This window comes from Octopus sinensis, linkage group LG2 (assembly GCF_006345805.1).
Source record: "Octopus sinensis linkage group LG2, ASM634580v1, whole genome shotgun sequence".
Taxonomy (NCBI): Eukaryota; Metazoa; Mollusca; class Cephalopoda; order Octopoda; family Octopodidae; genus Octopus; species Octopus sinensis.
Window position 1 is genome coordinate 49,473,612 of NC_042998.1, and position 21,313 is coordinate 49,494,924.

Here is a 21,313-nt window from a genome sequence, read left to right on the forward strand (position 1 = left end):
GTCACTGGTTTTGTTGATCAAACAGACCAAGGTACTTATTTTTGAAAGCCTGCTACGTATTCTTTCGATCTGTTCTGCCGAACCGCCAACTTACGGGGACGAAACCAAACAAACACCGATTGTCGAAAGGTGGTGGGAGACAAACACCACACACACACACACACACACACACACACACACATATATATATATATATCGTAAGTAAATTATAAATCCGAAAGAGAAGCACACTCTAAATTATACAGCAGTAGAGCATTTAGATAAAGACAGTTATGGCCATTAGGGTATGAAGAGACGTGTGTAAAGCCAAGCTCTTTATGGACGACGCGAAACCCTGGGTAACTCTATGATACGACCATAACTACACACACACACACATACATACATACATACATACACATACATACATACATACATACATACATACATATACATATATATATATATATATGTATAAGTATGTATATATATATATATATGAATATATGTATAAGTATGTATATATATGAATATATGTATAAGTATGTATATATATATATATATATATATATATGTACACACACACACACATATATGCACACACACACACATATATATGTATGTATATATACACACACACACGGCGAGCTTTTTCAGTTTGCGAAAACCAAATCCTCTGAGAAGGCTTTGAACAGCTCGAGGCAATAATAGAAGTCACTTGCCGAAGCTGTCACGCAATGGGACTGAACCCAGAACCATGTAAATGGGAAACAGACTTCTTACCACGCCCCCATATATGTAAGCATAAAAATGCATGTGCAGTTGTTCAAGATGCTTCACCGAAGGATCGACTGTATGATTCTGGAACGAGTTGTCTGCTTGGCCAGATAATTGACACTGGGTCACTTACGATAAGGGTTTCAGTTGATCCGATCAACGGAATAACCTGCTTGTGAAAGCAACATGCGTGTAGCTGAGAACTCCACGGACACATGTACCTTAAACGAAGTTCTCTGGGTGATTCAGGCATGACGCAAAATGTGAAATACAGCTGAGTGGACTGGAGCAACGTGAAATAAAGTGTCATGCTCAAGGGCACAAATCGCCGCTGGGAATTGAACTGGCGATCTTACGATCTCACATTTACTTGGCCAAATACCTATTTCTTTACTACCCACAAGGGGCTAAACACAGAAAGGACAAACAAGAACAGAGAAAAGGATTAAGTCGATTATATCGACTCCAGTGCGTAACTGGTACTTATTTAATCGACCCCGAAAGGATGAAAGGTAAAGTCGACCTAGGCGGAATTTGAACTCAGAACGTAACGGAAGACGAAATACAGCTACGCATTTCGCCCGGTGTGCTAACGTTACTGCCAGCTCGCCGCCTTAAACTTGGCCAAATACCAGCGCACGTGCGCACACACACACACACGCACATACACGTACACTCATGCACACGCATGCAGGCGCACACGTACGCGCGCGCGCCTACGCACGCACGCACTCCCACACCCACGCACACCCTGCATCTCTCACGTCCACGCGTACCCCACACTGTCGCGACATGTTTGAAATGTAATGCAATAAAATACTGTAGTGTAGCGTAGCGTACCGCAGGGTGCGCAAGTCGACCTCTCTGCGGGTTGGTGAAATTACTGCAGGGGAAAGGATGTTTCAAAGACAAGGATGTTATGCTTGGCGCAGCCTGAAAACTACATTACAACGCTGTGGCAGACGTTTATTTTTATCTTTTGTGAAAATTTTAAATCTTGACACGCTTTCAGCAATAAAGTAATGGCTGATGTCTTAATGTTTGTTCATAAGGCGGCGACCTACCAGCTTGTTGGGACGCCGGTCAAATTGCTTAGCGGCATTTCGCTTGTGTTTACGTTCTGAGTTCAGATTCCGCCAATGTCGGTAAAATAAGTGCCAGTTGAGCACTGGAGTCGATTTAATCGACTTATTCTTGCTGCTCCGAAATTGCTGACCTTGTTAAAGCGGTATTTATACTTGTTCGGAAAGTACTGAACCAATTAATTTTCCTGCTTTTGTCTGGAGTACTGTTTATTTTGATTACGTAAAAGCGTACATTATCTTACATATACAAACCTACATACATAAATACATGTATATATACCACATGCAGACACGGACACACAGAGTGCTTAAGATATTTGAGGGCAGATTTATGTTTATAAAAAAGCAGATACGAAATAAGAGATACTCTTTTACTTGTTTCAGTCATTTGACTGTGGCCATGCTGGAGCACCGCCTTTTAGTCGAGCAAATCGACCCCAGGACATATTCTTTGTAAGCCTAGTACTTATTCTATCGGTCTCTTTTGCCGAACCGCTAAGTTACGGGGACGTAAACACACCAGCATCGGTTGTCAAGCGATATTGGGTGGTGGTGGGGTGGACTAACACAGAAACACAAACATACACACACACACACACACACACACATATATATATACACATATATACGACGTGCTTTCAGTTTCCGTCTATCAAATCCACTCACAAGGCTTTGGTCGGCTCGAGGCTATAGTAAATGACACATGCCCAAGGGACTGAACCCAGAACCATGTGGTTTGTAAACAAGCTACTTTCCACACAGCCATTCCTACGCCTATGATAACTTTATTATTAAAAATGCTTTGAAGATAAAAATAAACCTTTCTTTTCTATGTTATTCAATAAAGCCACCTTCAACTTCAATAATTGCTTCTATACAAGATCTAAATCATCTACATACTCGAATCATGTGATCCTGGTTCATTTTAGACATTATTCAGACTATGGTGGATTTCAAAGAATCTTTGGTGTTATGGGCATGTTCATTGACCTCTCTCTCAATAACGCTCCACATGGGGAATTAGGAGGCTAAATGTTGGGAGTTATGTGATTATGAAAATTTTCAGCCATCCATTCCTGCGTTACTTGAGCCTTGTGTAATGGTGCAGAGTCTTTCTGATACACATAGGACCTTCCATTCATTGTGTATACAGTCTGTGCTGGGTTTCCAAGACCTTAATGTAGGCGACAGCGTTAACTCTAAGGCCTTGTGGGAAGAAGTAAGGAGGCATCACATGTCTTTCATTGCTGACAACCCCTAAGACCATGACAGTTGCAGGACATTTCTGTTTGGTCCATTTTGGAGACGAGGGTCTTGAGCACCCCTCAAGCTTCGCTCGACGCTCTGAAAACAAAACTGCGCCAGGAATGGGCTTCGGAAGAGTCTGTACATAACCATCTATCATTTCTTCCGTTAACTTTATAATCTTAGTCGAAGTTTTTCTCGTCTGAGAGAAGTCAAATCAAATCTTCTTCTACTGGTTTTTTCAGTTTGTTTAAGAGCCTTTTAGTTTTGATGTAGCGATTTTCTTTTGCTTTTTCTGACATAAATTGACCTATCCTCATCATATTTGGGGGAAAATTACTATCCCGAAATATAACAACGTATATATTTATCCATTATATATGTGCGTGTGGAATGTATAAATAGGGTGTTCCAAAATTAAAGAAACCAACTCTTTTCAATTTTGCCACAGCAAAATCTTATAATATTTCGGGTCCGAGCGTAGCAATGCAATGCTAAGGAAACACAATTATGACTCTACCGGATTTATTCGATATGGCCACCTCTGTTTCGAATCAGAACCATTAAGTCTTCACACACGACACGCAGCCGTTCTTGCGAATCGAAGCCCATTCCTGGCGGAGTTTTGTCAGAGCGTCGAGCAAAACGTGAGGCGTGCTCGAGAGCCTCGTCTCCAAAATTGGCCAAACAGAAAAGTTCAACGGGTTGGATCAGAGCTTCTTGAGGGCCATACATCCTTGCCTATGAACGACGGAATGTTTTTCTGAATCCAGTGTTGTGTTTGTTTGGAGGCTGTGGGATGGTGTTGAATCCTGTTGAAGGCTTTAAGGTGCGTCTTGAAAATTCTCATTCACCCATGGAAACAGCTCAGCTTCCAGATTGTCGCCAACGATTTTAACACCCGAGGGCACAAAAACGAGGGGAGACCTTTCAGTGGCTGTCACAGACACCCAAACCATAACCAATTATAGATTTTGACGTTGATTTACGAGCCAGATGCACTCTAAAGTCGGTCATTGAGTGATTTACTGTCTGTTCGATGTCAAATTTCTATTCATCAGTGAACACCAGGTGGGCAGCGTGCCTTCAGCAATCTGACACAGGATAAGATGACTTTTTTCCGGTCTCATGGCCTTGTAAACTTGAGTGTGCTCATAACAGTGAATCAGAAATCAATACATCGATGTTCGGCTTATTTTTGCTGTGACAGCCAGTCTTCGGACGGAACGACTAGGATGTCGTCGTATCTTTTACCTGGTACTTTTGATAAACTGAGGGGTTCACACACTTCTTTTTTGGCCACGTCCAGGTCGATCAGTGGTGGATCCAGTCCCTTGAAATTTCTTGACAATTTTCCAGACTGTTATTCGGTTAATTTTAAGCATTTTTGCTATAGCTGTATTACTTTCGCCTCTTTTGTGGAGGGCTATGATTGTATTTCGGTCTAAAGCCATTATCTAATTTATAAATCCGAATTTATTTAGTCTGAAACAAAAAGAAGACACACTAAGCTTTTATAATGATGTTTAATTTTCATATCTTGTTACATTTATAGATAGTTATTAAAACCCGAAACTTCGGTTACCTTAATTTCGGGACACCTTGTATGTAACTAATGTATTGACAGCTAGTAATGAAAGATCCTGTAGTTTTCGTTAGACCTTCTTTCTAGAAGTTAAACTCGTATAAAAAAAATGAAGTGCATATCTGTCTGTCTGTCTGTCTGTGTATCTGTTTGCCTGTATCTGTCTGTCTGTCTGTCTGTCTGTTTGTCTGTCTGACTGTCTGTTTGTTTCTCTGTCTGTCCGACTGTCTGTCTCTCTATCCGTCCGTCTGTCTGTCTGTCTTTCTAATGACTGAAAGAAGTCAATAACAAAGAACCCCCCCCCCTCCCCACCAAAAAACAAAAGCAAAAAGCAAAAAAAAAAAAAAAGAATCTGAAGGGAAAAAAAAAAGCTGCTCTTTTTTTCTATATGTGCTTCTTCGTCTTTCGAACAATGGCAGTCAGTGGAAAGACACTTGCACTATAGAACATGTTGCCTTCGTAGTAATCTCAACTGATATACTAGAATGTGTATAGTGTTCTAAATATCAGTTCTATGCAATGTAATTTAAATTTAAATCGCACTATATAATTATATGCGTGCGTGCGCGTAAATTCTTCTTATTATTTGCATTTCATCCTTTTGGAGTCAATAAATTAACTACCAGTGAAACACTGGAGTCCATGTACTCAACTAGTACCCCCTCCCGAAAAAAAATTTCAGGCCTTGTGCCTTTAGTAGAAAGGACTACTACTACTACTACTACTACTACTACTACTACTACTACTACTACTACTGCTGCTGCTGCTGCTGCTGTACTACTACTACTACTACTACTACTACTACTACTACTACTACTATATTATTATTATTATTATTATTGTTATCAGTATTAAGGCGGCGAGCTGGCAGAATCGTTAGCACACCGGGCGAAATGCTTAGCAGTATTTCACCCGTCGCTACGTTCTGAGTTCAAATTCCGCCAAGGTGGACTTTGCCATTCATTCTTTTGGGATCGATAAAATGAAAACCAGTTGAACTTTGTTAATGTCAATGTAATCGACTTACTCCTTTCCCTAAAATTGCTGACATTGTGCCTATAGTAAAAAGGATTATTATTATCATTATTATTATTATTATTATTATTATTATTATTATTATTATTATTATTATTATTATTCAGTAGTTTTATTTTTATAGCGTGCTTTCATTTCACTACCGAGCGCAGCTCTGTGTGCCTTGGGTATGTGCTGTGATTTGTTGTGATGCTCTGATGGTTATTGTATGGAAAGTGTTCTGCGTAGGATGTGTGCAGTGCCTAGTAGTGCAATTTTCTGTATGTTTTATGTGTTTGTAAGTCCTGGTGTTTTTGTTATGTATTTGTCTGAATATTTTTTTATCATGCCTAATGCACCTACTATGATAGGAATTGTTTCTGTTTTCAGATTCCACATTCTAGTTACCTCTATTTCCAGGTCTTTGTATTTTGAGAGTTTCTCCATTTCTTTTAGAGACACGTTGTCATCAGCCGGTATTGATACATCAATTAGAAAGCATTTTTTTTCTTCATGATCTCTGACAACTATATCTGGTCTGTTGGCCTTAATTTCTCTATCTGTGTGTATCGGCATATCCCAGAGTATGGTTGCTTTCTCGTTTTCTGTGACCTTTTCTGGTGTGTGCCTATACCATCTTTTTTCTGTTGTTATTCCATAATGTTGGCATAGCTTCCAATGTATGTAGGTTCCAACTCTGTCATGTCTGTGAATATATTCCTTCTTAGCCAGGACTGGGCAGCTAGAGATAATATGATTATTGTTTCTTGTCCATCTCCACATATTCTGCAGTTACTTGTAATATTTCTTTTCATTACATGTTTTTGGTAATTTCTGGTGGGGAGGCTTTGGTCTTGTGCTGCAATTAAAAATCCCTCTGTTTCTGCTTTGAGTCTGAGCTTCTCAACCATTGCTGGGATTTTCTTTGTCTATTTCTTTTGCGTTTAGTTTAGTGCAGTATTTACCATGAAGGGGCTTTTCTTGCCATCGTTTTATCATGGTTCGTTGCTGTTCTATTTTTAGTTTGGATTTCATTTGTTTTATAGCTTTTGTTGTTTCTTCATCATCTTCTTCTTCTTCTTCGTGTTTATTAGGTGGTATGATTTCTTGTTTGTATTTGTCAGCTTCCTTAAATACTGAGAACAGTTTTTTGTTTTGCTCGTGTTTTGCTGCTATCTGGATCAGTTTTCCTTCCTTCTGAAGTAGGTATTTTTGCAGTCCTATGGTGGTTATTTTATAGTAATTTTCCAGCTGTATAAGGCCTCTACCACCGAAGATATTATTATTATTATTATTATTATTATTATTATTATTATTATTATTATTATTATATCATCATCATCATGATTATTATTATTATATGAAAACTCACTTATATTGCTGGGTATGATGGAAAGTGTCAGCTGTCCACAGACAGCAGACTAAGGTGACACTTGTTTACTGGTCTTGCTTCAAGAACCCTGCGAAGAATTCTTGCGGTTCCAAGCAATGCTTATTTTTGTAGGTGTTCTACTTTCACACTTGCAACGATCTTTTTCAACCATGCTGGTAGTTGAGTGCTGATACTTCCAAGTGCACCAATTACTATTGGTATCATGTCTACTCTCCTCATTGACCACAATCTTCGTTTTTCTCATTTTAAATCGTCATAGTTGTTTGTTTTTTCTTTTTCTTTCACATTGATCCTGTTGTCACCAAGTCCTGAGTCGATTATCATACATGTTCTTTCTTTACTATTCACCACAACAATATCCGGTTTCGATGTCTGGTCAGCTAATCACACTGGATTATTGCATCCCACGGGATTTTTCAATTCTCATTTTCGGTGACTCCTGGAGTTTGCTGATACCACGTCTTTGCTCTTTGTAGGCCGTGATTTCCACAGAGTTCCCAATGGATCATTCTTACCACATTGTCATGGCATCTTTTGTATTCGTGTTGTGCCAATTTCGGGCATTTGCTAACGATGTGCCCTACCGTTTCACCCCTCTCACCACACATTCTGCAATTGTCACTATCGGTAGTGTTGTCTATTCTGTACTTCATAAAGTTGGCCCTTAACGCTTGTTCCTGAGCTGCGCATATGAATGCTTCTGTTTCTATTTTCAGGCCACTCCTCCTCATCCATAACCACCGGTTCGCTATATCTGTCTTGACCGTACATTTTCTTTTCCTTCCGCACATTTTTTCTTTTTTTTTGTTCATTTTTTGTTTAAATTTTTCTCTAGTTACATAACTTTCACTTTTGATGACGCCAGCCTTCTTCGTGTTTCAACAGTGACTCCACAGCATTTTTTATATACCACCATAAGCTGTTTTCGTCTCCTTCGATACTGTCCTGGCAACTGATCAAGCCTCTCCCACTCTTTCATCTGGACAAGTACAGCTTATCAGTGTCACTCTTTGGGTGAAAGTCTCCGTGTACTGTCAACATTTTTCTGGTCTTGGTATCCATTTTCTTCACTTCCTTCTTTTGCCACTTCATAATTCCCACTCCATAGCGAAGTGATGCTATCGCCCACATATTAACTGATTGGATTGTATTCCATCCAGTCAATTTTGAGCGCAACACCAACCTCAGTCTTCGGAAATACTCCATCCTCAGTTGCTCATTCATTTCCTTTTCCATTATGTCGTTCAACTCCAGTATATAAAGTCATTTGTATGCTTCCGTTTCAATTTGCTTAATAAAGTCTCTGTTCGGTAATTCTACCCCTGCTAGGGAGTGTACCTTGCCTATTTTTAGGTAGATTATTCCGCACTTCTTGAGTCCAAATTTCAATCTAATATAAATACTAAAACAGTAGACCTTGTTCACCAAAGAATTCACTTGTATCTTATCTTTTGCCATACAGTTTCAAGTCATCCACGAAGAGGAGGTGGTTGATTGTTTGAGGTTTTCTCTTTAGTTAGTACCTGAGGTACATTTTCCTAAGTACCAAGGTCAGAGGTATCATGCAGAGAAGGAAAAGCAACGGAGATAGGCTGTCACCCTGGAAAATCCCTCTTCTGGTACACCGGGTGCCCAGGCTTTTCCGTATGATGCCAGTTCAGTTTTCCATCCCACCATACTTCTATTCAGGAAACACGTTACATTCCTCGCAATTCTAAATAGATCTAAGCACTCGATGATACACAAATGTGGAATCATATTATAAGCTTCGTGATAGCCAATCCAGGCCATTCCCAGATTTGTTCTCCTTCGTTTATAATCTTGCGTTACCATTTTGTCTATCAATAGTTGATCTTTGGTACCTCTGCATCTCCTTCAATAGCATTTTTGTTCCGTCGGTAATACATCGTTCTCATCAAGAAATTTATACAATTCTTCTGCAATTCCTCCTGACAGTAACTTCCACATTAACGGGAGGCAGGAAATTGGTCTGTAATTGTCAGCAACATTTCTCTTTAATGCATCCTTCAGACACAACACCATTCGTCCTTTTCTTAACCAGCCTGGGATTTCTTCTCCATTGATCAATGCATTAAACTGCTATGCGATCAATTTATGGCAACTACTGAATTTTTAAAAATCCAAAATCCCTGTACACCATGAGGTCCAGCTGCTCTCCATTGCTTATCTTTTTACTACATCCGCTTATGACGGAGGTAAAGACAAAGGACCGCACCCCCTTTGGGATGTTTTTTTGGTTTCTTTTTTACAGGAACCCAATATATGGACCCCGAAGATTCCGAATCGGCAAAAAAATCTGCATTTCAAAATTTGAATCACCCATACCCCGCTTTCTTAAATTTTCATTAAAAAAAAATTTACGGGGTTATTCTGGGTTTCTCGCTCATAAGGGGTTTAGCCTTACGGCGTATCTTCAGACCCCAAACACTGCTGGCCTGAGACCTTTTTAAAATAATGGAGAGGGGAAAAGCCTCGTTTTATCTCTCTTTGCCATTGTCCATCGATCTTCGGCCACTCTGCCATCTATCTTGTGGTCACAAAAGCACCACGAAGGTAAACGATTGTCTCTCTTCGGCCTTGGCTATTGGTTTCCGGCTGTGGTGCCGCCCTGCAGATTCCAAAAAGCCAGCAGGAATTTTCTGTATAGATAGTCAATGTATTGTATATCCGAAAAGAAGAACACTCTAAAGCATCCACAAACGCGTGAGCCTCGCAGACGTCTCGTCAGACTCTAAAACCGAAGATTTTATATATATATATATATATATGATGGATTATATATATATGATGGATTCTCTCGTCGTGAACGACAAATGAATGTAAGGTAAAATAAAGCGGTAATTATATTCTATGGACGCACATGTTCCTCTCAAGGCCTGTTGGTGCCTTGCAAACGTTTTAGCAAATGAAACAAGTTGAGGACTCTGTTTATTCGAGTGCTTGTAGATCATTTACTACGTATTTTCTTGAGTGAACGGCAAGGCCTGCTTTGCTCCGTGTCACAAAACCACAATGACAGGTAAGGTTTTCATTTAGAGGGGCAGTGTTTTGCCAACATGCCTTCCAGCTTGTACAAAGTTGAATGTATGCATGTATGTATATATGTAAACTTTGCTTTTAAACCATTCGATGTCGGAAAAGCAAAGGAAAATAATTAGCCCAGTGCTGGTGTAATCTTCTCACCTTCCTATCACATCTTGGATGTTTCAGTAAGTGAGAGGGCGAAGTGGGTCCCTCTATTTTGCTCGGACCAAATGGGTTCCTCAAAAGAATTAGTGAAAAGCATGGTAGATACCATACTAAGCGGTGGTGTAGCGTAGATTTGGGCCTTGCCCTGCGTGGTAGCCAAACTGACCTCCCACTCACTTCCTTAAACATAACACACCTTCTATAAAAGCAATCATCGTCACCAACCCTCGAGTGGCCACCCTGCGCATACCCGACATACCCACACGCTATAGTACTGCTGCTACCCCACGCTGTACTACTGCTGCTAAATTGTAATCGCTTGTAAGTGGAAAGTGTAGCTTTTTTCTTTTTCTTTTTCTTTTTCTCATGTGCAGAGAAAAAACATGTTGCGAAAAAATATCAATGAAACAGAGAAGTTAATTTTGATGGATTTTTTTTTGATGTGGAGGAGGATAGAAAGAATGAAGTGATTATGCATAGCGACGACATAGTGAGAGGAGGAGGAGGAGGCTATTTCTATGCTATGAGTTCGTTTTGACGAAATAGTTTTTTTTTGACGGAATTACAATCGTAAAAGGAAAATGAATACGTATATAAATAATGTCAGGCGTGTATATACTGAGGCATATTGTATGTAAATGCATACATACATACATACATACATACATACATACATACATACATACATACATACATAGTATACTTCTGTAAACACCGGAAAATATGAAACTCAGAGCTGTTTGCGTTTAACAAGACCATATCTAAATGCTAGTACCAACATTTGGGATATTGGACAGAACATCCGATGAGATACGCAGAAAGGTACTGACCACCACTGGCAACATTAACAACAACACAGATAGAATTTACGTGAAACGAAGTGATGGCGGTAGAGGCATAAAATCTGTACGAATAGCATTTGAATGTCGCATTGTATCACTCAGAAAACACCTGTTGAACAGTACAGAAAGAAACGAGTACATTCTAAGCATACTCAAAAGTGAGAGCAACATCTCCAGAGCTGGTACTCTGAGAATACAACTGTCTCATGCGAACCAAAGGTGGCTGGACTGGCTTAACTGAACAGAAGCTTGAAGGAGAAGCAGGCATCATACCAAAAATAAAGCCATGCATGAGTGCATATCCCGTAAGCTAGAGGGCAACAACAGTGTTGACATTTCATCCCACCTAGAAGGATATACCTTCGCTATCTAGGAATAGGAGATAGCTACTGAATACCCAATAAACAAGAGGGGAAAAGATACCTCTAGATCTTCATGTTGTGATAAAAAATGTCGGCTTTGCTACGCCAGTGTGGAAGATATAACCCACATTGTGGCATGATATAGTTGAAAAAGAAAAATTACAATGCCATCCGCAGAAAGGACTGTTTTTTAGCTTATGTATCAGAACAAACAGGTATTCACACTTTTAAAAGCAAGGAATACTGGTCAAACACCCCAATAAAAACATCATTTGGGTGCAAACATAACAGACTTGATATTGTTCTGTGAGACAGGAAACAAGCCATGCATTGTTGCAGAGGTCAGCTATCCAGCACATATGAATGTACAATCAAAAGTCCAGGAAAAAGAGAATATTAATGCGGAATTTCCAGCTGCTCTAGTACAGTGACTACGAATTTGTACCTATTATCATAGGTGCATTAAGATATGTATCAACAATTTTGTACAAGAACCTGGAAATACTCGGTTTCACAGAAAAAGAGCAAACGAAACTGATACGGATTCTCAGTGAAGATTTGTAAGACATGCTAAAAATTCTCCATTTGAGATTCTTATGTGAATAGATGCACACACATGGGTGTGTGCATCGACCGTTCAGCCAAAACCCCAACTCAACAACATATGTACAAATACCGGGAACTCTCTTAACTCAATGAAGTCTTGTTGCTTCGTTAGCAACCAGGTTGAATTCTCTCAAGAATTAACTTAAATTAAACTCAAAGAAAAATTACATATGTGCACGTGCGCACACGCTCACTCATTATAGATGCAGGCGTAGCTATGTGGTAAGAAGTTTGCTTATCTACCACATGGTTACAGATTCAGTCCCACTGGGTTGCAACTTGGGCAAATGCCGTCTGCAATAGCCTCAGACTGACCAAAGCCTTATGACTGAATTTCGTAGACGGAAGCTGAAAGAAGGCCGTTATATATATATATGATAATAATAATAATATTAGGGAGTATATCCCTAATTTATATATATATATATATATATATAATATATATATATATATAATATATATATATATGATAATAATAATAATAATAATAATTGTTATTATTATTATATTAAGGCGGTGAGCTGGCAGAATCGTTGGCCATGCTGGACGAAATGCTTAGCGGTATTTTGCCCGTCGCTACGTTCTGAGTTCATTCGTTATGGTCAATAAATTTAGTACCAGTTGCGTGCTGGCGTCGATCTAATCGATTGACCCCTTCGCGCAAAATTTCAGGCCTTGCACCTAAAGTAGAAAGGATTAATATCATTATTAAAACCTGCCTAGAAAATATCTCCAGTGTATGAAACTATTAGTGACTGATAACTGTATATTATATACTGTGTACATTAAACAATATATATATATATATATATATATATATATATAGGAAAAAAGCAACAAGAATGGATTAAAGCAACAAGAATGGATTGCTTTTTTCCTATTTGTAATCACCCCACTTGTCTTATGGTTAACACCATATAGATTTCCGGTGCATCCTAGTTAAGGACCATATTCATGTGAATTCTAAAGAATTCACTAGAATCTCAATTACTTAACTGAATATATATATATATATATATTGTGAGTGTGACACCACCGCTTGCTTTGGAAGAGTACTTCTGGCATCTTCCAACCGCATCGGGGCAAATGGATTTTAGTGTGTGGTGTAAGGTTGGTGTGATGTTCAATATTTTAATGTGTTCTGGTGGTGTTGTGTATGGGTTGTTGCTTGTTTTTATGTCTTTGTGTGTCAGGTTTGTTTTTGTGCTGATGTATTCTATCAACTCTGTATTTTTCGTGTTGATGACAGTGAGCATTGTGTGTGTGTTTGTTTTTGATGTGTTGGTGTTGGTGTTGTGTGTGCTTTGTTTGCGTTTGGTTTGGTTCTTTTCTTGCTCCTCTTCCTCTTTCTTTTTCTGGCTATTTGCCATTCCTCACTGCTTTCGTCTTCCGATGAAATTTCTGAGAAATCGGAAATGGGTAGGGGCATGTTGTAAGCTTCTATGTATGTTTGTGTAAGTGGTTGTGTTGTTTTCGTTGATGTTGGTTGTTGACTGTTTGTGTGTGGTGTATGTGATGTAGGGGAAGGGGAATCAGTTTTTGTATTGTCTTTTGGTTTTTCTGTTTCTTTAGTTCCTGTTGGTGTTGTTGCTGTTGTTTTTCCGGCTGCTGTTGTATTCTCAATTGTCGGTGTCGTCTTCTGTGTTGGTGGTGGTGTGGGTAGTAGTGGTTTCTTCCAGGTTTTTCTGGTTGTGGTGATGGTTTTTTTTTTTTTTTGCAGTCGGACAATCGTTTTTCAAATGTGTTTCGCTGTTGCACAGATAACAGCGTGGTCGCCTGCCCTCCACCACTACATACAGTTTGTAGCCTTCTGTCAATTCTATGGAGGTGGGTATTTTATTAATCGTTGGCTAATCAATCTGAAGAAGGATCTCAAGTGTCTTCCCGACCCAATTTTGTTGTTCTAAAACAGCAATTTCTAGGATGTTTGTTTCCTCCATCTCGAAACAGATGGCAGATAATAGCCATTGTGTCTCGATTTCCGGAAGCACATTTTTTATTGTGACTTTTGTCACTCTCTGGCCTAGATACGTTGGTATCATCACTAACCCATCCGTGTTGAGGGTCAGTGTAGAGAAACGTTTGTCCAGATTTTCGTCCTGGAATCGGACTTTGACGGTGCCGTATTTGTGCCACCAGTTCACGTATTCCTTGTGTGGCCAAACAGGGCGATGGTATTTTTCTATTTTTTGTTGTGGTGTTTGATCTGCTCTTTTTGTTTTCGTGTTGATAATTTTATAAATGATCGTTCTTTTCTGTGTGTCTTCTAGGATGTTTTTTGGGATGTGGAAGTGTAAATTGCTCCTTCTTTTGTATCCTTTATTTGTTGCGCGGTGAATTTGACTATATAGCCTTAATATCAGCCTTAATATCAGCCTTAATATCAGCCTTGACCCACCGTCCAAGTTTGAAATAAGAAAGGCTATATAATCCCTCAAGAATGGGAAAGCGGGAGGTGTAGACAACATTCCAGCTGAAGTAATGAAATCAGCTATAGAAATAGCGGTAGAAATGTTTCATCCATTATTTTCTAAGATATGGCAGGAAGAAAATGTGCCTAATGATTGGAAGGAGGGACTCATCGTAAAATTGCCAAAAAACAGGTGATTTAAGCGTTTGCGGAAATTATAGAAGGATTATGCAATTATCGACTCCCGGAAAAGTTTTTAACAGGATACTTTTAGAGCGGATGAGGACAGCAGTTGACAAATTGTTGCGTAAAGAACAAGCCGGATTTAGGAAGAACCGTTCATGTGTAGATCAAGTCGCCACTCTTCGCATCATCTTAGAGCAAAGCGTGGAGTGGAATGCACCGCTTTATATTATTTATTCATTTCGAAAAAGCATTTGATAGTGTAGATAGGGAAAGGCTTATGGAAAATTATGCAGCACTATGGCATACCAGACAAGTATATATATTTATAATAAGAGCAACTTACCAAGGAATGTCATGCCGAGTCTTGCATGGAAACGGAGCTACGGATAAATTCGAAGTAAAAACAAGAGTTCGACAGGGCTGTATACTTTCTCCCTTTTTATTTCTACTAGTTATAGATTGGATTATGAAGGAAACTACGACTGAAAGCCAAACAGGCATTGAATGGACGGATGCGGAAGCTCTAGAAGATCTCGACTTTGCAGATGATATAGCGCTACTTTCACAAATATATAGCCAAATGCAAAATAAAACGTCAAAACTAGAAGCAATTGCTGTCAAACTAGGATTGAAAGTCAACCGCGACAAATCAAACATTATGCGCGTTAATGAAGAAAACAGCGAACGTATTAAACTAGAAACCGGCGAACTAGAGATGTAGCCGAGTTTACGTATTTAGGTAGTAAGATAACGTTTTCAGGCGGCACCGACGAAGATATTAAGACGAGAATAAGTAAGGCAAGGACTGCTTTTCATCTGTTAAAAGAAGTATGGAGCGCAAGTGTAATTTCAATAAAGAACAAAATAAGAAATTTTAACACTAACGTTATTGTATGACGAACAACAGTTAAATTAAATAAGCAAATACAATCATTCATCAACAGATGCTTGCGTAGTATACTTAAAATTAGATGGCCCGAACACATAAGCAAAATGAAGATATGGCAAAGAACAAATCAAGTTTCGATTAGAGAGTAAATATTTAAGAAAAAGTGGAAGTGGATTGGTAGCACAATTAGAAAAGAAACACCAAATGTAGCGAAAAGTGCTTTACAGTGGAATCCGAATGGATAAGAACTCGTGGCGTAGATCAACACAAAAGGAACTAGAGAAAGGGGGACATTCATGGCAGAGTATAAGTACAGAAGCGAAAAATTATGCGACATGGAATTCAATTATAAGTGACCTATATTCCACGTTGGAGGGTTAAAGGCAGAAAGAATAATAATTTGACTCTGGTTCTTTTTTGTTTTATTGCTTCAGCAAAATTTGCTTTGTCCTTTGTGGTGGTGGCGGCAGAAGAAGCAGTTGTAGCAGCAGAAGTTGTTGTAGTAGTGGTGTTGGTGTTGACGGCAGAGTTGTTGTCTTTAGTGACGGTGACGGTGAATGGTCTTGCGGCATTAGTTTTGTTGCTGTTGTTGTCGTTGTTGTTGTTGTTGGTGGTGGTGGTGACAGCGGGGATCTTTTCGGTTTGAACGGCAGTTTTTAACATAATTTCTAGGTAACTAAAAAATTTTAAACTTCGTATACTGGTAGAATGTGTTTATTAAACATCTTTTTCTCTTGGCTTTATTGAGAAAATTCTATAGTTTGTAAAATATTTGTTGTTTTTTTTCTTCAATTTCTGCAATGTCAACCAATCAGTGACGTCTATGGGGTTAAAAAGCATTCTGTGCCGTATGAATATGTCCCTCGTTTAAGAAACAGATTAGGTTTATTTACATTTGTGAAGAAAAAAAGATACCCTTCCCCCCACCCCTAACCCTAACCCTAACTAACCTTAACCCTAAAAGAGATTGAAATGCAATAGATCGATTCTAGGGTCATAATTATGGGTGACAATTTCATATGACACCGCTAGAAAAAACTGCCGTTCAAACCGAAAAGATCCGACAGCGGCGTTCAAGCTGTCAGGTTCAGCAGCTAGGGAAATTTTCTTCTGCTGTTTTCAGCGCCTTGCTAGCGTTCCGCATGACTTGCGCACTGGCCTTGTGGTTTCCAGTCGCCATTTTCGAAATGAAAAATGGCTAAAATGAATCCACGAAAGCCTTCAAAAGTTTGTAAATTTCGCCTACCCAGGGGCAAAATTCTATGTAAATATCCATCAAGTTTTGAAGTGAATGTTGTTGCACAACTTCTAAACACAAAATATTCGACAATAAAACTTTTAAACATGCAAAAATAGCCAACTTACGTGGAGCCCATTTGACTAGCGTCCGTCCAGAAGATAGATAGATAGATGTAATATACACAAAATGTTGTATATTACATCTCTTACATTAAGATATTTGTGAATATGAATCGGATAGAATCACTGGAAATGTGGTATGATAAGTATAAGGAATTGTCGGAAAGGAGAAAGACTACCACGTGATCATAACTTTCAGAAACTAGTGATGGAATATGTAATACCAGCAGATCAGAAAGGCTCAAGCAGTTTTGATGCTGGTACTTTATTTTATAGACTCCAAAAGGATCAAGTACAAAATTGATCTTGGCAGGATTAGAAATGTGAAAGTGAAGATCCAGAAGAAATATCGCTGAGCATATAGTTTGACGCTCTAACGACTCCATCAATAGCGTAGCAAGAGTTTTGTCACCCGGAGGAAACAAACCTTGAGATGGTTTACCGTTTCCACGGAGGTTCCCGAGCCTATACAGGCTTATACAGCAGACTCCAAAATGCCGACCCCTTAAAAGCGTTGCTCGGGTGGGACCACACTCTCACCGCTCACTAGCTGCGTTACTAGACTCCATTAACTCACTACCCTCATTTAATAAATATTGTAATAAACTACCTTAAATTTGCTGGCTCGTCCTAAGATGAAAAATTAACGGTGTACCTAGAAAAGATTTTCACCTCAGTAAATTAATCTTTAAGGACACCAATAGGTTTAGAGTCATTGTTGAGATTCAATGGACTAAAATTTACTTTTTAAAGTGTGTGGTAGGAATGTATAATGATGAATAAGCACTGGTAATTCCAGTCAAGTAATTATTTAAAAAATATAAATGCTACAAGAACTATGTAGGTTAATGATAAAGGAAGTGAGATACAGAGTAATATATGGCTATTAACTAACACACACACACACACACACACACACACACACACACACACACACACAACACACACACACACATACACACACACATACACACACACACATAAATACGTGCATACACACACACATGTACGTACGTATGTATATACTACCCAGAGTCAGACAAGCAATAACACGTGCCTCAAATTTTACACTTCTCATTTGTGTTATTTTGACCTATCCATCCATCTATCCACGCGCGTGCACCCCCCCCAATCATCATCATCATTGTTCGACCGTGGTCGAGACTTTCATAGTCTTTTCAAATGGCTAATAATGTGTGCGCGCGTCACTACTACACACATTGGAAAGCATTGTACAACCAAGTACTAAAGAAGATCTTTCCTCCTCCATGAAACAAAGCTGTTCCCGCTGGACGTCAACCCAGTATTTCTAAGCTACGGACCCAGTGATTTATTGTAAGGTTATCTCCCTAGATAGATTGCCTTCACTACGGCTAAGGAGCCCTTTCTACCCCCCCCCCCAAATTGTTTCTCAACCACATGCTTCCGGGTTCAGTACACGGATATTTTCGGTTTGAACGGCAGTTTTTTCTAGCGGTGTCATATGAAATTGTCACCCATAATTATGATCCTAGTATTGATCTATTGCATTTCAATCTAGGTTAGGGTTAGGGTTAGGGTTAGGAGTGGGGGGAAGGGTATCTTTTTTTCTTCAGAAATGTAAATAAACCCAATCTGTTTCTTAAACGACGGACATATTCATACGGCACAGAATGTTATTTTACCTCAATAGACGTCATTGATTGGTTGAAATTTCAGAAATTGAAGAAAAAAACCAACAAATATCTTTCAAACTATAGAATCTTCTCAGTAAAGCCAAGAGAAAAAGATGTTTTATAAACACATTCTACCAGTATACGAAGTTTAAAAGTGTTTAGTTATGTGGAAATTATTTTAAAAAACTGCCGTTCAAACCGAAAAGATCCCAGTACACTTCGTGGAACCTTGAGCAAGTGTCTTCTGCTATGACCTCGGGCCGGCCAAAGCTTTGTGAGTGGATTTGGTAGACGGAAACTGAAAGAAACATGTCCTCTATATATAAAGGACGTGTTTCTTTCAGTTTCCGTATGTGTGTGTGTCTCTGTGTCTGTGTTTGTCTCCCATAATTGCCTCACAACCGGTGTTGGTGTGTTTATGTCCTGTAACTTAGCGGTTTTTATGTACCAGGCTTACAAAAGAAAAAAAAAGTACTGGGGTCGAATCGTTCGAGTATAATTTTTCAAATTGCTACCCTAGTATAACTACAGTCTAATGACTGAAAGAAGTACAAAATGTTATGTATATATATCATGATAGATCGTTTGCCACTACACACATTTTTCTTCTCTCCTTGTTTCTCTCCTTGTTTTTCTGTGTCACTTTCTGTAGAAGAGCGTAGGCTCGAAACGTAAAAGACTTTTTCTATTCCTGAGCGTCTATACTATACATCTGTTTGTTTTGTACACCACCTGTGTTCGTCTTTTGCTTTTTTTCCTAAACTCTCCTATATATATATATATATATATATATATATATATATATATATATATATATATATATATATATATATATATATATATATATATATATACATACTTTTCTACTCTAGGCACAAGGCCCCAAATTTTGGGGGAGTGGGGGCAGTCGATTAGATCGACCCCAGTACGCAACTGGTACTTAATTTATCCAGCCCGAAAGGATGAAGAGCAAAGTCGACCTCGGCAGAATTTGAAACATACATACATACATACATACATACATACATACATACATACATACATATATATATATATATTATACACACACACACACACATACATACATACATATATACATATATTATATATATATATATATATACACACACACATACATACATAACATACATATATATATATATATATATATACACACACACACATACATACATACATATACATATATATATATATATATATATATATAATTATATATACCACACACACACATAATATATATATATATATATATATAATAAGATATCATGAAGAAAAGCGTTCAGGATTTTCAGAAATTGCAAGGAAAAAATCTAAATTGAAATAATGAAAACTAGCTTAAATTCATGCATAGTAAGGAAACATTCATCAAGTAATGTGTCTCTAGTGGTCCTTTTGTCCATTGCCCATCAAATTCAAGGTCCAATCTCTGACATGCACTTTGTAAGAGCAAACAATGTTCTTTCATTATGTAAAGGGGGTAGTTTTTTTCTTACAAAGGAAAGAACAGATATTTGGGTTATTACTCAAGGTAAAACCTTAAACTGTAATAATCACCTGTATGTTCTTAAGAATTTTACTACTCATGTAATCATTCATTATATTCCAACATTTATATTCCATACATTATATTCCAACAAGATGGTGCATCCTGCAGTTCAACAAAATGGACGAAAGACTGACATTGATATATAATGATATTGCTATACTGGGTAAATAGACAGTTTTATCTTCTGACTTGAGCTCTATAGAAAATGCATCGGATTATATAATTAAAGACAATTGCATTTTATAAAGCTGCGTCAATACCGGGTTTAAAAGAGCAGATATTACAGGTCTGAACACAGATAATCCGAGATTACTGCAAAAATTTGATTGAAAGCATGACAAGGAAAAGGGCTACAAAATTAGGTGGTGAGCGATATAACATTGGTATTTGTTGTTTTGCAAATTATCTGCATATTTTATTACAAAATATTTTGCCTGTTTTTCATCAACATCATCAATTACAGTATAATACTTTAGTTTTATTGTGAATTGAGACATTTGACCAGGGCTATGCATGCATGTATGTATGTATGTATGTATGTATGTATGTATGTATGTATGTATGTATGTATGTATGTATTTGGATGTTCTGGTGATGAGGCTCCAGTTCTGGGTTAGTGGAGAGCATAGAGTCATTTTTAATTACCATTACTTCCAGATCCGTTCTGATCCGGAATAGCAGTACCTGCCAGAATCCCATATAAGAGTTAAATAGATTTCCCATGGATAGAGGAGGTTCCACTTTATTTTTGACAAGGCTGTGGGGAAGGCAGCTCTTCCAGGAAAACGATACTTTGATATAAAACTTGAAGTCAAGATTAGTACCAGTCATCTCACAATGTTTGTCACTGAACCTACTATAGCGATTACGAGAGTGGCAATAGCGTTTTATAAGCTTTTGTCACTTAAATCTAATGGCGTACGGACGTCTCACTCTCATTTCATTTCTTGATCCATTATGCATTTTATGAAGTCCAATGCCGATGGATATCTGTGCATATGCAAGGATGAAAGTAAATCAGAACTATTAGGCTATCATCCGAAAAGATGAGGCAATCATAATGTATTTGGGTACATACCCACACGCGATGATTGCGCGGCAAGGTAGGTAGTGATCGATAGCAATATATTCCTTTTATGGCAAAATATG

General features: G+C 38.3%; 1 protein-coding gene and 1 long non-coding RNA gene across 3 annotated transcripts in view; one reads left to right on the forward strand and one right to left on the reverse strand.

The window, feature by feature from the left end:
* LOC115232626 (CD109 antigen-like) overlaps positions 1–21,313 on the forward strand; it is a 189,139-nt gene that overhangs the window by 2,947 nt on the left and 164,879 nt on the right. The gene's annotated exons all lie outside the window — the stretch shown is intronic.
* LOC118767860 overlaps positions 1,358–21,313 on the reverse strand; it is a 22,605-nt gene continuing 2,649 nt past the window's right edge. Inside the window, exons 2-3 of the long non-coding RNA XR_005003765.1 lie at positions 11,331–11,333; positions 1,358–1,369 (exon numbers count right to left, since the gene is read on the reverse strand). This is a non-coding gene — a long non-coding RNA (uncharacterized LOC118767860). The remainder of the gene's footprint in view (positions 1,370–11,330; positions 11,334–21,313) is intronic.